This window comes from Camelus ferus, chromosome 8, assembly GCF_009834535.1.
Source record: "Camelus ferus isolate YT-003-E chromosome 8, BCGSAC_Cfer_1.0, whole genome shotgun sequence".
Classification (NCBI taxonomy): domain Eukaryota; kingdom Metazoa; phylum Chordata; class Mammalia; order Artiodactyla; family Camelidae; genus Camelus; species Camelus ferus.
The window spans coordinates 72831117-72847413 of record NC_045703.1 but is presented as its reverse complement, the minus strand read 5'-3'; the positions used below and the strand labels follow the sequence as shown (position 1 = coordinate 72847413).

Sequence of the window (16297 nt, the reverse complement as noted above, 5' to 3'; positions counted from 1 at the left end):
TTCTCGGCTGTTTACTCAACAAGCACTTATTAAAGGCACATCGTATTCTAGGCGCAGGTCTAGTTCTGGATGGACAAACATAGACACTACCTGGCCCTTGTTCTGGGGAGATTTCTAGCCCAACGGGGAGACCAGCACGCAGACCCTCACTGATGAAGGGTGTGGTGAGTTCTGCCAGAGGTGGGGGGCCTGGAACGTTCCAGAGCCCAGGAGAGGGGCTCTTCAGGCAGCCTCCCGGAAGTGAGGCAGGTGTTTTGTTTGTTTGTTTGTTTGTTTTCTGTTTTTTTACTCTCCAAAACAGTTTATTAGTATGATTAAAGACATTTTCTTGACTAATGATAGAAAGAATTTCTAAACATGACACAGTATCAGTGGCTACACCTCATAACCAGTGTTTGCAGCTGGATGGAGTTGCATTGCCAGTCTTCGTTTTATTAAAAACAATCCACATTTACTGGTTCCCTGTGAAGTCATGACCGTCGCTTTGACTGGGAGTGAGTTCCCACTGCAATTAAGTATGAAAAGTACATTCTCCATAATTGGAGTGTGACCCGTGTTACTCAGCAGAGTTGATAAAAGTCCTCAGAGAGCTGGGTTTTTGTTTTTTAACAACATTCCTTGTACGCACTACAAAGAGATGATTAGTATTTTGGCTTTTTGAAGCCCTAGATGACGTTTAGAACCGAAGTCCCAAAGGCCCCTCCTTCACGCGACTGAGAACCAGACCCTCTTCCAGTGTGCGCGTGCTCGGGGCAGGGGGAGGTGGCTGAAGGGGTCTCTGACCTGTGCAGACAGGAGAGAGCGAAGGAGCCAGCCGGGAGGAGACGGGGAGGGATGAGGGCACGGAGCGTGCATGGCCCAGCGTGAGCCTCTGAGGGCTCCCTGCGCGGAGGAGGAGGAGGGACGGTTTCCAGCCCTTAAACCATGGGCTTTGTTTTGGGGCCGGATAGGATCGCAGAGGTGGCAGGAGGACAGGTTAGAGGGGGGCGGACTGGAGAGGGACCACGCAGACCCGGGAGGCTGGATACTCAGGAGGGAGCGGGCTTGGGGGAGAAACACATCGGGGCTGCCACCAGGGGACCGGTGACAGTGCAGACATGAGGACGTGGGCTGACCTGCGCCAGGGGTGGCCTCTGCCTGAGCAGGCAGTGAAGAGGTCAGCGTGCCTTTGGGTCTTCCTGCTCTGTGGCCAGGCCTGGCCCCCGGGCTGCCTCCTGCTGGTGCTGCGCAGATGCAGAGGTGGCACAAAGCGGCAGGCGGCCCGGCGACAGCCCTGGGGGCTGACAGAAGGTTCCTGCAGACCCCCCGCGGCCGGCAGAGAAGAAGGGTCTGCGCTGCTGGGTGCTCGTTGACCTCGGTTTCTGCAGCGCGGCGCTACCACCCAGTGCCCCCCTGGCCTGGTGGAGCCTGCACCCCGTCCCGTTGAGTGTGGATGACGGGCACGCTGGGCAGGAAGCAGGCTGCCCGCTCCCTTCCTGCTCCCTGGGCAGAATTCATGAAACAGCACTTCACACAATAAGCCCGATGACACGAGCGCTGGCCTGGTGGCAGCAGGGCCAAGTGCTAAGGACCAGGGGGCTGGCAGGGTCAGGGCGGGAGCCACAGGCTGGGGTCAAGGGCCGAGCAGCAGGAGGACCCATGGGAGCTGGGCATCCGCTGGTGGTATCAGGGGCACAGATGGCTCCACGAGCAGGTTTGGGGGACGGAGGACATGAGGAAGCATCTCCCTTCCACCAGGAACCAGCTGACTGGGGCTGTCCCTCCTCAGGGTCCCCAGAAGCTCCTAGTCTGTCCGCCGCCCAGGCAGCGGCGTGGTACCAACTCCTGACTCACAGGGCCGGGTTACGAGCCCCAGCCTGTCCTTCTCTCGCCGCATAGCCCAGGCCTTGTTACCTAGCTCTCCAAAGCCTCAGTTTACCCATCGGCATGGTGGCCTTTTGTAGCAATAGGGCCACTGTGAGGAGTCCATGGTTGCGCCAGGCAGAGGGCCCTGGGCCGCTGCGGATGCAGAGACCTGCAGGGCACTGATTCCTGGGGTCAGGGGCTCCCGCAGGCCCCATCGAGGTCTCTCCTGACACCCTGAACCTCCCTCTCTCCCGAAATTTCCTGGGCCACCCTGGGAGTGTGCTCGTGGGGTCGGGGAGGACCCCAGCCTGGCCCTGCCCACTGTGCGGGGCAACAAGGGGCCGAGTCCTTACTTCTCCTGGAGTTGGCCATGCCCAGGCCCCCTGCACCCCACTCGAGCTTCTCAGCTCAGGTCCACCACCGAGAATCCAGAGGCAGTCCTGAGGGAGAGGAGGTGCCAGCCTGAGCCAAAGGCTGAGACGCAGCTCAGGGCAGGAAGGCCCTCTCACCGGTGGGTGTGAGCCAGCCGGCTCCGGGCACTGGGTACACAGCGGGCTCCGGTTCGAGCAGGCGTGGGGCCTGGATGAAGCTGCACGTCCTTGGCTGCTAACCAGGGAGTGCGGCACCAGGACTGTCAGGGCCATCAGTGCCGTGGGTGGGCCCTGGTCCCGCCCCCTCCTCTCCTGGGGGTGCAGACGGGCGCTGGTTCTGGGGAGCCTGCACCATCAGGCCCACAACATCCCTCCAAGGGCGGCTGGCCGGTGCCGGGCCTCTCTGGGCTGGATTCTGCAGACTGCCTCCTCCGTCCCCTGCCCGGGAGCCGGGACATCGGGAGGGCACATCCCCAAAGGGCCAGTAAGCCCTTCTCCAGGCTGCAGGCTGAGCATAAGGCCCACCCCGGCTATAGCGGGCGACCCGTCAGGCCCTGGGAACCCGCTGGTTTACGCTCAGGTCCCGGGACCCAAAGCTGCGGCTGTGCCCGGGAGACGGGGCTGCCTCTCAGTCTGAGGCTGACGGGGAAGCTGTCTTTGAAAATGCTGTAATTAAACCCAAATCGCTGAGGGGCACTGGGAGTTCAGGGGCCGGGGCACTGGGAAGCTGGGTTTGTTGTGGCTGCCAGGGCTGTGGTGAGAAGGGTTAAACAGCCCTGCCCCCCCAGGGGGTGGCGCGGTCCTGCAGGAAGTTGCTCAATGACAGACCGGGTCCAAGGACATCGAGTTCAAAGACGGAAAACAGTAGGTGAGTGCCAGTCCCTTAGGGATGAATCTAGGCCATTGTTTAAAATGAAGTGTTTGGTCAGAGAGCCCACACTTGTGCAAACAGTGAGAGAAGGGCAGGGAGGCCGCGAAGCAGCGTGGGCAGAGCCGGACCCGGGCCGGGTGGGGCCGAGCCCACACGCCTTTTGAAGAGGTCCTGCGCACAGTCAGCAGGTCAGATGCTGGCTGGATTTGGGTCAAAGGCCTGGGAGGGCTGCTCTCAGGCACGCGCGTTCCTTTCCAGCTCAGTCATCGAGCAGCTGAGGCCCCTCCCAGGAAAGCGTCCCTGAACCATCAACCGCCTGTGAGTAAATGGCTTCCCCATCAGGTGACCTCCGGGGGCTGTGATGATGGAGGACGCGGGCAGCCCAGAGGAGAGGTGGTGGTGACTGTTCCTGAGAAAAGTGGATGTGGAGAAAGGGGAAGTGAAGTTGGTTTTCTGTTAGGATGGAGAACTGTCAGAATGTGGTCTCCGACTGGGTTAGAGGGAGGGAGACCTGGGCCCATGTGTCTTCTGGTTCCAACACCTGTGCGTCTGATGCCCCAGCACTAACACAGGGGAGCAGGCTGGGTCAGGGAAGATGACACACAGGTTTGGCCACGCAGGACTCGAGGCGAACTGGGAGGGGACAGGAGGGGTGGGTAGGGACTGTGAACGTGGCGTGAAGCTGGGTGAGGAGATCTGGAGCTGCAGTCCCTGACCATCAGCATTTAGGTGAACATTCCGGAAGGAGAGGGCAGGAGGGCACGGGGTGACCGGGGACGGGGTGTGGAGAGGTCAGTGGGGGACGGGCGCAGCTGAGGGGCTGAGAAGGAACAGCCCAGGGACCGCAGAGCAGGTGGGACCGGCGAGGGCGCCCGTCCACACGGTGGCGGCCCTGCGCTCACCGTGGGACAAGCTGCTCCTGCAGGACCCTCCCTGGGGCTCCTCTGGCTGGAACGAGCCTCTTGGTGTCGAAATGTCCTCTCCTATGCCCGTGAGAGCACAGGGTATGACTGTGGGAAGTCTGATGGAGAGGAGCTGGGACGCAAACTGACCGTTGATTTGATGCAGTTGGTGGGTCGTGGAGTCCGGGGAGGGGGTAACCAGGGTTCCCTGGCGCAGCTAGGGCTCTGGATCGTGGGGTTGGATAATACAGAGTTCAGATCCCGGGCCTGCTCCTCGCCAGCGGGAAACACTGGTCAGGAGGCTTCAAGTCCAGCTGGCTCGAGAGGGAAGGGCTGTGTGGGCTCAGATGAGGGCAGGGGTCGGCCGCCCCTCCACCGGCCTCTGTGTTGGCTTTGCTGTCAGGCAGCCTCGCTCCTCGTGGGGACAAGGCCATCATGAGCACACTCCCAGTGGGTCTGGCTGGGTCTTGCCTGCCGACCTCCAGTGGGGGACTGGAGGCACAGAGGCAGGGGGACCACAGGTCAATTAGCAGAGGGAGGGACTCCCAGAAAGGGTGAGGCTGGACAGACAAAAAGTCCCTGGTGATCACACACACCCGCACATCCTTCAGCGAGATACCCTGTTTCAGGTCCTGATCCGCTTTCCCATCTGCAGGGGCATCCGCGGTGCCACGTTACAGCTGGATGAAAGGCCCGGGGAGCTCGCGGCCCCAGGGCTGAACAGGCACCTGCGTCTGTGCAGTGGCCGCCCCGCTGCACCTGCCAGGACGCTGGCTGCGTGAGCTCCCGCCCCCGATGGAGATGTGGAGGAGCAGAGACCGGCCTCTCAGCTGATTTGGGGTCTGGGTGGCTGGACCGAGAGGCCCGGGGTCCCAAACCTCCTTTGAAGAGCTACATCTTCAGTCACAGGGCCCAGAGGAAGGAGTCCCCGAGTGGGGAGGAGGTGGGGCAGGGGCCACAGGGTCCACGGCCAGCGTGCCTGCGCGGCCGGTCTTCCCAACCACCTCTGTCCAGGGGAAGCCGCGTCTGCAGAGCCCACGACTGCACCTGCAGCGTGGGGGCTGCTGGGTAATTATTCACCAAAAGGATGAACCTGATGGCCTAATGTATGAGACATTTTGAATGTTTTCTGTTTCATTTCTTCTTTGAAAGAGGACCGAGCAGCTGAGACAGGGAAGGAAAGAAAGGACCCGTTTCTGTGTGGAATCCACCCCTCCAGCCTCCCCCACATCCCGCAGGGATGTAGGCACTTCTGAATGTCTCATCACAATGTTGGTTGATTTGTAGTCAATTACCATTTGAGAAATATGTTCTGGGAGTTTTTATTTTTTAAAATTATCTAAACACTGACATTTATAAAAAGACAGAGAGCATTTTTCTGTCTCAGCCACAGTAATGAGGCGCTGCCCTCGGCCAAACGCTTTGTGTCAGCCTTAAATGACATCAGAGCTTTTGATATTATCCGCTCAATCATAGCCTGTCCTGTCCCAATTGGGAAGGTATTGTCCTGTAAAATCTCCCTCCTGAGCCAGGATTTCCTTTCTTCTTTTGAATTCAGGGTAAATTCTAGCTCAACAAACAGCTGTGAAATCTGGAATCTCCCATTTCTGTTTTAAAATGAGGGTCTCTCTTTGTGAGGCTGGATTCACAAAACTGGCCTCAACCGCTTTGGGCCTCTCACTAATATATTTGCAAATGAGAAGAGAATTGGCACACGGGGCTCCAATTTGTCCTGCCAGTCACCCAGCGTCTCCTCCCCACATTCCTAACCAGACGGATTTTAGATCCACTAGCAGCTTTCAGCCTCAGCTCAGTGAACCCCAGCCACGTGGGTGGGGTGGGGAAGGGATGCCTGCCTGCCTCACAGGCCTCTGGGGGAGACCTGAGGGGGCTGGGTCCACATTCTGTGCTCAGAACCGGAACCAGGGAGGAATGCGAAGGGCAGATAACGGGGGCCAAAGGGCTTCATTCTGTGCCAGGGTGCTCCTGCCTAGAGCCCAGCTCGACCCAGGGTGAAGCACAATCTACCAGAACAGAGGTGGTGAGACGGTGGCGAGCATCTCGTTCGAGGGTTTGTGGAAGCAGAGCTCAGCCGTGCTGCCCAGCACGTGGGCACGGGCAGGGTGGGGCGGCCCTGGGCCTGGCAGACCAGATGCCTGAAGGCCTGAGTTCTGTTTGGTAGCCTGGTTGCTGTGACCAAAGGTGACCAGGCAGCCTCTCTGCGTGTCTACATTTGTAAAATGGAGACTGGTGATAACTTGCTGCTTGTGAAAAATCAGAGAAGCTCATGGATTTGAGAACATTTAACAGAAATTGCTCTATGTGCAGTATACACAAGTCACAGGCAAATTACTAGAAAGACTCTTGTGTTACTGCTGAAAAAACGTTTAAGATCAGTAAAACCAATGAGTGTGACAAGGCGCACTCATGTGCAGCTTGAAAAAGGGCTAAGAGGGGAAACGTGCCCTCCCAGACACAGGGACACGGAGAACAGCTGTCTGGACCAGGGTGGTGCGGGGGGAAACATTTGAACAGCCCGGAAAGGAGAGTCCAGACTCATTTCAAGTGAGTAATGGGAACTGTAGGTTATTTAATAAACGGTGTTGAGATAATCATTCATCTATTTGGGGGAAAAATTAGATTCCAATTCACAATCTTTGCAAAAATAATTTTCAGATAAAAAACGAATGCTGTGAAAGATTCTAAAACTGATGAATGAAAACACATGAGAGAGTATTTCAGTTTTCAGGGACAGGCAAGGCCTTCCTAAGCAAGACCCCAAAAAAGGCAAAGAAATGAAGGACTGATAAATGGGGCCACGAAGGGTTGGTGGTGTTTAATTTTTTTCCAGTAGACTTTAATGGAAGCACCACATACACAGAGAAAAGCTCTCGGATCTGTGCCTTGCTCTGACCAGCGGGCACCGTGTAACTTGGAGAACACGCCTGGAGTTGTCACAGTCTTGGAGCGCTCCCTCTCAGAGGCCAGCTTGAGAAACCCAGTCAGAGGCGGGAGGAGTGGGGGGCTCTGCACCGCCGGCAGCCGGGCTCAGCCATGGGTCTGTGAGTGCACCGCCTGGAACCTTCCAGCTCTTCCAGGACTGCGGCCTCCGCCCAGTGGAGTGCACCTGCAGAGACTGAGACTAACGCTTTGTTACTTTAAGTCATGACGTTTTGGGGTGCTTTGTTACCGCGGTGAGAGCCCCGCCTGGGAGGCATTTCGGGACCCTCCATTCTATCCATTGGTGCAAAGCCCCACTTCTGCCAACACCCCGGCTTGGGGAGAGCCAGTGCTCCTCCGTCTACAGGAGAAGAGAGCAGACCAGGAGCGCACCCTCTGCCTTTAGGGCTGATGCGCGTGGGCCCTGGGACGACTTTCCTCTCTCCTGCGTGTTCACGGAAGAGCTCTGTCTCCACAGAAGGACAGATGAGCGAATGCTCCTTCACTGGTGAGACAGAGAGACCCAGCTGCTCCCTGTGAAGGCGAGGGCGTGCTGGCTTTAGGCACAGACGGATCCAGGGTAAGACCGCAGATTTAGCAAAAAAACAGAAACCAAACCAAACCAAACCAAAACAGGACACCCAGCTGCATTTGAATTTCAGATGAAGGATGAATAACTTTTTCGTATCAGGATGGCCTGTATTAGTTCTCCGGCTGAAATTCCACTCTGCTCTTTGCCCGGCAACCCTGACCTCTGCCCTCTCTCCTTGTCTGTTGTTTCATCAGTAAACACCTGCAGGTATAACCCCGCCCAGATAGAGGCCTTTGTCTTCCTAGGGTTAAAGGGAAGCCTCAGGCGGAAAACCCCACGGCCAGTCCCTGAACTCACGAGGCGGCTGGAGCGGTGGAGCCTGTGGCCCCAGTGCGTGGTTTCTGGGGGGACCTGGGTTCTGCCCTGAGTCGGTTCTCCACGGGAGAGAGGGGTTCTGTTGCCAGAAAATGGTGCTGGGGACGTGGTGATGGCCGGACCCCAATTCACTACAGGGTCACGGCTTGCCAAAAGCAGGGCGAAAGTCACCCCACTGAAATCATTACAGCAAGCGTTGCTTCTGTTTTTAAAGGATTTTCTCTCGTTTTAGTTCCTTTCCCTTGTGTTTTAGAAGAATCCATCCGAGTCGGCAATAATGCTCCTCTCTTCCATCTTGTAAATCTGCCCAGGCCTGGGGGCAGACACTGTCAGTCGATGTCAGTGATCACGGAAGATGATGTAGAAAAAGAATTTGAACTCCTGCTCCAAGAGCTATTATTACAGCTAAACTTGGCAGCAAACCCCCACCCTGGAGCTCCATGCAGCCAATAATAATCATGAGGATGCTGATGATAAAAGCATGTTCTAGGGTCAGAGCCAGACCAGGTGGAAGTCCTGAGCTGCCCGTAGCTGGCGGTGCACTCCCAGGGCGTGGCGGCGTTTAGTTCAAAAGGACACATGGTTTACTGACTTTTGCCCTGTGGGGAAACACAGGGTTGACACCCTCGGGTCTTGTCCCCCAGGGTCTGCAGCACCGTAGGGGTGCAGGTGGGCGACCATGACAGGAGCCGAGGTGGAGACGGTCAAGAGTGGGTCTGGGGGCTTGCAAAGAGGCTGGTGTGAGACGAGGAGTGGGGAAGGGGAGAAGCAGGGCTCGGTTCTCTGTCTTTCCCACTTCTCTTCAGGAGATGCAGGGCAGACGCGGAGGGAGGAAGCCCAGAACCTTCCAGCTGAGTGTGCTCCCAGGTGGACGGCGAGTTGCAGCTGGGTGTTGTGGGGAGGGGGCGGCGAGGCTAGATAAACGCACTGCTGTCTGCGGGGGGAGCTGGCTTGGGGGGGATACCGCGCACAAACACCCCTGTTGCTCTTGCTGGGGTGTTTTCTGAGAAATGAGGGACGTGCGCCACCGGAAGCAGGCTGGTGTCCGTTTCAGATCAAGGGTGAAAGAGTGAAATAGAGACGATTTGAACTCCTCCCCCCTCCAGCAGTGCGTCGGGGCGGAGGGGCCGGCGGCCAGAGTCCTGGGCTCCGTCTGCCCAGCAGGTGGACCAGCGCCTGAAGCTGGCTTCATCTGTCGCACACGCGAGTAACGCCGCTGTCCCGAGGTGAAGAGGAGACGGCGCGACTCGCTTTCCCTGCTCCCCACACGCTGGTTACGAACAGGAAGACAGAGAGGAGAGGCCGCCGGGCTGTCAGAGGGAAGAGCGAGTCTGACTCCACGTGGGTCTGTTTCTCTCACGTTAACCTTTGTCTTCTGTTGCTTTGCTACGAGTTAATCACTGAAGGGAGGTGCCTGTACACTTAAATGAGACATAATGGCCCATCTCTGGGAACCCTGCCTCCCAGGTAGTGAGTGTTCAGCTAAAACTCCTTTGTTTAGCTCACAGGAAGCCTCCTGACCAGGCCACCTGTGAAGGACTGCAGGAAGGGAGAAATGAACAGTTCCCCTCCGGAGGTTGACCAGGAAATATTTGACATTAGCCCCTCCCTTTTTGCATAGAAGAAGCATGAATTCTAACTCAGGCAAGATGCTTCCTTGGGACACCAGCCCACCATCTTCTCAGTCTGCGGGCTTTCCTTGCGAAGTCACTCTTCCTTGCCCCAGCAACTCATCCCTCTACGTCCTGGCCTGCCGTGCGGTAAGAAATTCCAGCTTGGACTCAGCGACAGTGTGAGCCCATCCAGCCAGGCCACGCACGTGGCTCACTTCCACGCACAGAGCGTGTGGTCTTGTGGCAAGGCAGGGATAATCTATCATGCAGTTAGTTAATAATACACAGACGTATAACTCAGGGCTAAATTATTTAGTGCAAAGTATAAACCCTGTAGGAGTTCAGGGAAATGAATAGCTGATGTTTCAATAAAAATGTTCAGCTGGATCATTTAGGTTTGGGTTCAGTTGCACGTCACAGAAAACATGCATAAGAGAGATTTTTAACCAGATAATGGTTTATTTTTCTTTCCCATAAAATAAATCTGGAGGTAGGCTGTCTAGAGCTGGTTTGTTACACTTCCCTTCTCCCAGTATCAGGGATCCAGGCCTTTCCTTTCTGCTCCAAATTTCCTCACAGTTGCAAAATGTCTGCTGTGGCTGTGGCTATCACGTCTGCATTCCATCTAGCTGAATCAGCCATGTTTAGACAGCTTTCCTGGAAGCCCCACCCAACAGCTTCTTACACGGCCATCCCTGCAGCAGGAGCTGGGAAGGCTAGTTTCACAGAAGACACGTTTCTGCTTCTAACTTGTAGGGATTTTGTGACCCAAAGGAAGAGATTGGCTCTGGGACTCAGAGTGGTGGCTGCTGGGAGCGGGCTCCTGACCGAGTGAGACACTCGGGCTCCTTGTTCCTTCCGCAGGGTCTCCTTTCTCTCCACCCGCCCCCTCCCCTGTCCTTCCAGGCTCAGCTGGGCTGCCCAGGAGAGAAGCGGCCGCCCAGGCTGTGGTAAACACGTCCATGCCGCGGCCTGTTCCCGGGGCGGCCCGGCTGTCGGCCCAGCTAGGGTCTCATTCCCCCCGGGGCCCCAGCGCCTGCACGAGCCAGGGGCCCGCCGGCCCCGGGGGAGCGTGTCCTGTGCCGCCGGCGGCATCGCCCGCCCCGAGCGCCTCAGTGAGGGCAGAGGAGAGAGGCGGCTCAGGGGGCTCCCAGGCCGGGCCGCTATGGGTGCCTCGTAATTACTTGACCAAAGGCCTTTTTCGGTTCTGCTTTGTTTGGTTCTAAACACGGCAATTCAGCCAGGCCACCCCCTCACTGACCCCTGACCTCACTGCGGCAATGACCCCCTTTTGCTCAACGGAAGGACATTTCTGACGCTGAGGTGCCTTCTCAGATTATTTTAATTGGATGGTGATGACAAGATTCTGCGTTTAAAACGAGGTGGAGCAGGGAGCGCTCTCCCCTCACAGGTCAGCCCCGCGACGAGCGCACGGACGTGTGGGGAGGGGAGGCCCCGGGCGAGCACGAGGACAGCCAGGCCGCGGCCACGGCACCGAGAGGCCCGCTCTCCTTGTCTTTCAAAAGTAACATCGTGTTTATGAGAATGCTGTCCCCACGAAAGGCAGAACTTCATTCCAAATCTCGTCACCCAGAAATCATTACTGTCCATCTTTGGTCAACCCGCATGACCACCCTGCCCCTGCCCTCCCCGGGCTCCACGGCTCAGGGCTGGGGGCGGGCAGAGCGCTGCCCCCAGAGGCCCTTTTTATTTATTTTCCCCAGACTGCCCTTTGGTCGTTTCTTTTCCACTTCAGGTTTGTTGGTGGAAATTGTCAGAATTTTGTCCACTTACCTTTTCCCCAAGGTGTTGTTCTACGGGGCAGACGTTCGTTGGTTCCTGTGCTTCTCCACCGGACGTCACTCCTAGAAGACAATGGTGTGAAATTATCGCCTCTCCTCCTTTGGATGTGACTCCTGTGCTACTAAACCGGCGTTTACAGGTCGACTATTGACTAGGGTTTGCAGAATGATGGCTCTGTGGGCTGGCTGTATTTGGAGGAGGCCCCTTTAGTGTATTTTAAATAATTTAAAATTTAAAGGTAATTTCTGTAAAGGTCAGTTTCTGGCTTCCTCTTATGAAACTTACTGCTGGGGTCTGGCCCCAGGCCCGCCCCCAAGTGGTGCCACCTCTCAGACACTCAGCCTCCTTGGCTGCCCACCCTCCCTCAACCTTGACCTCTCACCCCTGGCCCCTGACCTCTCACCAGTCCTCAGACCTTCTTTTCTCTCCTCCCCTCTGGATGTTGATGGACCCACCCCCGCCCCGTCTGGGTTCCGGGCAGTCTTCTCTTCCCCCCGTGTCCCCCAAACAGCTCACAGGTGGCTCTAAGGGGCTCCCGGCCCACCTGCAGCCTGGCCCAGCATCCCCGCCACGTGCCCAGCTGAGCGCCTGGAGCCTGCGGGGTCCCTCCTTCTCACGCCCGCACCCAGTCTCCAGGAAAGTGGCTCCACCTTCAAAATTCAGATCTGGACCTCAGCCTCCACCCACCCCTCCCACCACCATCGTTCCCCCTGCAGTGCTCTAAGGGACTTCTGTATCACTGTTTAAGTGTCCTGCCTGCCGAGAATTGACTCTCCGCAGAGCAGCCGGCATACTTGCAACGGCTCCTCTATCCTTTCAGAATGAAAGCCAAGGGCCTGACACCGGTCCGGCCCCCTCCCGGCCCCCTCCCGGCCTCCCCCTCTCCCCATGCCTTCCTCTGCTGCCCTTCTCCCTCCTCCCTGCACGCGGACCTCGTGCCCCCGTGGGCTCCCACCTGGGGCCCTCAGCTCCCGCACCTGGAGGACCCTCCCCCGTATCCCTGTGCTAACCTCCCCACTCTTGAGTCCTTGCTTAGCTGCCCCTTCGTGGTGAGGCCTCCCCGGCCTTACGGGGTGTGTCCCCACATCCTGTCCCGTGGGTCCATCTCACTGTCTTCATCTGTCTCTCTTGCTAGACTGTCAGCGCCTTGAGGGGAGGGTCTATTCTGTTTTGTTCACAGCTGTGCCCAGCACATAGAGGGCGATACACACATAAGCACGAACTCAGCCAGTGAGCTACAAAGGAATAAGCCATGGAAAGCGAAGAAGGACTTGGATTCCAACCCCTCGTCCGCCAGTGCCGTGGCGGCTCTGTGATTCGGGGCTTCGCCCCTAAAAGGGGGGAGTCCTGCCTCTCAGGACCGTGGTGGCGCACCTGCCATCACACTGGGGCTCTGCTTGTTCACGGAAACGAACACACCTTCCAGCCGGATTGACCGCGTACAGTAAGGAGTTATTTGGGCTGGGAAAGTCACTGAAGGAGGAAGGTTTACAAGGAGGGGGTTAGAGAAGAAATAAAGGGAAAGTGTGTTCTGGAACCCCCTGCCCAGGGAAGGACATCTCCCACCCACAATTAATCAGCACAGCCCCACAACAGCCAGCGGCAAACGGGTGCCGAGTAGTCACGCCCATTTCAGAGGGTGGTGTGGAGCCGAGGCCTCCGCCCACCCCTGCCTGGCTGCCCGCGATGCCACAGCACCTAACCCTCCCCTGCTGTCACTCGTCACCACTTCACTTCTTTCTGAGCTTCTATTAATAGACGGCTTTGTGGGGACCTGGCGGAACACACCGCTTGCAATCAGCTTGAATTTAGAAAGTTCAGTTTTGAAAATCATCGATTAGATTCAGCAGTCCACGTTTCACTGAGAAATTTCAATTATCTAGACTCAATGCCTATTATTCAATTTGCGCATAGAAACCCGACATTTCTGCTTAATTTTGCTTGTGTCCTGCTGGGCTTTATCTCGTGTCTAAGGAAGTCATCGTAGTGACGATTAGGGAAGTTCCCAGAAGTACCCAAATCCCCCGAATCCTCACGTTACACTTAAACTCACCACCAACCTTCCAGAATTCCACTTTTCCTCCTTGGTTTTATGCAAATTCCAGATGTGAGGATTTACATAAGTGAGTGTTTCTTTAATAGCTTTTCCTTGAAATGCAGAGAAAGGGGCTCTTATGTCTTCCTGAAGTGGCTCTGGTGCCACTAAAACCCAGCTGGCACCTGCCTGACATGTGGGCCACACGGCGACCGTGACCGGGGCCCGTGGGGACCCGAGTGCGAGGGGCCTGGGGTAGCCGTGTCGCCCCCCTCCACCCAGAGGGGGCGGGGGGGGGGGTCTCGTGCGTCCCTGTGAGCACAGCTCACACTCCTTTCCTGCGGTGCCAGCTCGGTACTCACGAAGCGCTCGCGGGGGAAAGCGGCTCCGTGCGCGTTCGCGTTACTAGTGCGGCTGGACGGAGCGCACGGAAGCTGGACTGAGCCTGGAGTGAGGTCACCGTGCGCTCCCTCTTTTTTTCTGATGAGTTTCATAGCGAGGAGACGGGCAAGGACTTGGAGAGCCTTAAGTCATCGCATGGCGACACCGGGCCACCAGGCAGAGCTGGTTTGCTGCGGGCCCAGAGAATTCTTCTGAATCCTGTGTCCTCAGTGTTCTGGTCCCGTCCTCGTGACGAGAACTCCTCCTCCCTTGGCCAGGCCTCCCCCGAGAGGGGACGGGAGGCAGGAGCGATTTGGAAGGGGAAGTGGACAGAAAGCACTGACTCAGCCCCGGGACCAGCCCCACCGGGAGGCTGTCAGCCCCTCAGGGCGCCGCCCCCGCCCCCCCAAGATGCTGGGACACACCCCCGGCGGTCCGTCCTGATGGCCTCCCAGCCAAGCTGTAGGGCCACCTGAGGTGTCCAGAGTGCCTTTCCCCTTCATCCAAAGAACACACTCTTTTTGAAAATAAAGCTCCTTGTACATAAAAAACTGTCACTAACCATTCCTGAGCCGGCATATTGGGGTGCTTCAGGCACTTGTCCCTAGAGAGTGCCTCACTAGCTTATTTAGAACAAATACGTTAAACAGTGGTTCACACTCGGCTGGTTTTCCAGGTACCGTGGACGTCACTGCTTGCCGTCGTCCCAGGAATGTGCTGCCCTCAGTCCTACCGCATGTGTAATGCATTTACCTGAAAAAGAAAGCAGTTTTCAGGGGCTCCAGGCCATGCTGGCTGCTGGGAATCCGGAGAGGGAGGCACATGGGCCTGTGTTTGGGTCCCCTCCCTCCCGAAACCTGCCAGAGCTGCTGCCTGCCCCGGCTCACAGCTCTGCTTCTGGGGTCCCCCCCATCCCACCATGGCGGCAGGGCAGCCGGCCTCACTCCTTGTAGTGTCTCTGAAGGAGCCTCGGGCGCACGGAGCAGGTGGGCCTTTCGTGTGTGTTTGAGAGACTCTTCCTATGAGTAAACTTACGTCAGAAAGCCCACTGTTGGTGGGTCCCTGGCTTTTTAATGACAATATTGTCACCGCGCCTCCACCACCTGGCTGGCACCCGCCGTCCCGCCTCTCAGTGAAGTTGCTGGACTTTTATAGACATCTTGTGTTCTCAATTAGCTCCTCAGCTTTTGAAACCAGGCCTGCTCCTCGCTGTGTCCCTTCTGTGCTGGGGGCTCAGTGTCAGCTTCACACGCCCAGCACGCCTACCCGGGTCGCACACCAGCTGGGCTCAGGCCCCCACCAGGGACAAGCTGTGGGGGGGGTCCCCATTCTCTCTAGCAGCCACCAGAGAGAATCTCACTGAGACTCTAGCCCTTTGTGTTTCACTGTGAGTTTGTGTGCATTTTCAGCATGTAATCCCTAACAAGGGTCGTGAGTTCTGCTTCTAAAACCTCATATTTCAAAAACCACATGCAGCTAAAACCATCTATGTTCTTTCGCATCGATGACAAGTAAAAGCAGAATAAATTAAACTCATCAAACATTATTTATCAATATTTTCCAAGATAAATTCTTCCCGAGTGTGGGACACAGGCTTGGCACTACAGGAAACAGCTTCAGGGGCACGTGCAGTAAGGCCTGTATTTGACCAGTTATTTGTTGTGATTTGTGTCGGGAAAAGAAAATACTGCAGGCCTAAGGCTGCACTAGGCTTTTAAGTTAAAAAGAATCAATTTAAGAAAAACTCCAAGGCAATGATGCTGTGTGTGGTAAGAAAAAATGGCTGAAATTTTGCGAAAAAATAGTAAAGTTTGAGAATTGCAAAGTGTGAATAAAACATGTCCCCAAACTGAAGAGTTTACTTCTCACAGCTTGTTTCCTTAAAGGTGCGTGTGTGTGCGTGTGCGTGTGCGTGCGCGTGTGCGTGTGCGTGTGTGTGCGAGTGCCTGTGTGCATGTACGTGTGCGTGTGCACGGGTGTGTGTCCTGTACGTGTGTGCGCGTGTGAGTGTGCACGTGTGCAGGAGGAGGGCCATGCACGGCTCTGTTCTCCTCCCTGCCCCCACGCTCAGCCCTCTGCCTTGGCTTCCCGGCTTTTGTGCATTTAATCTGGGGTTTCTGTTCCTGATGGTTTTGTTGTCACTTTTATTGTGTAGATTTTTTTTTGTTTTTGGAACTTGGTAGGTGCAGAAGGTTGTTAGTTAGTTAGTCTGTTTCAATAAACTGGCTTCCGTGGCCTCGCCAGTGTTTCCGCGGGTGAATCTTGCCTTCTCGAGCCAGTTCCTGCTTCTCATCTCAGTCGGCTGAAGCGTATTTTCAAGCGGATTTTTCCAGGAAGGTGTCTTTGTCAGTTCTTGCGGACTTGACATGATTCCTGTTGCTTTTAACTAGATTATATTTTTTGATCAAAGGACAGGACATAGTTTAAATGCGCAGACCTGTCTTTACACAGGAATCCAAGCCCGACTGGCTTCAGGGTGTGGGGGCCACGTCTTCCTCCTCCTTGAAGTCTTGTACAGGCCTCGTCACAGGCCGCTGTGGAGCGTGGTGTGCTGGAAACTGAAGATAATCTTAATTTGCTATTTCTTTGTATGTAATTTTTTTTTCTCCTTCTGGGCATTTACAGTGTT

At 56.2% G+C, this 16297-nt stretch overlaps 1 long non-coding RNA gene across 4 annotated transcripts; it reads left to right on the top strand.

Annotated features, from left to right (window-relative positions):
- Positions 1–3102: 3102 nt before the first annotated feature.
- Positions 3103–15965, top strand: LOC116665496. Of its 4 annotated transcripts, none has more exons than XR_004322149.1 (5): positions 3103–3405; positions 4645–9596; positions 10785–10860; positions 11256–12696; positions 13776–15965. It is a non-coding gene; the product is annotated as an uncharacterized LOC116665496 (long non-coding RNA). The 4 variants fall into 4 exon arrangements; XR_004322150.1 differs by having other exon boundaries at positions 10785–11391; positions 12433–12696; XR_004322148.1 differs by having other exon boundaries at positions 10785–12696; positions 14345–15965.
- Positions 15966–16297: the final 332 nt, after the last annotated feature.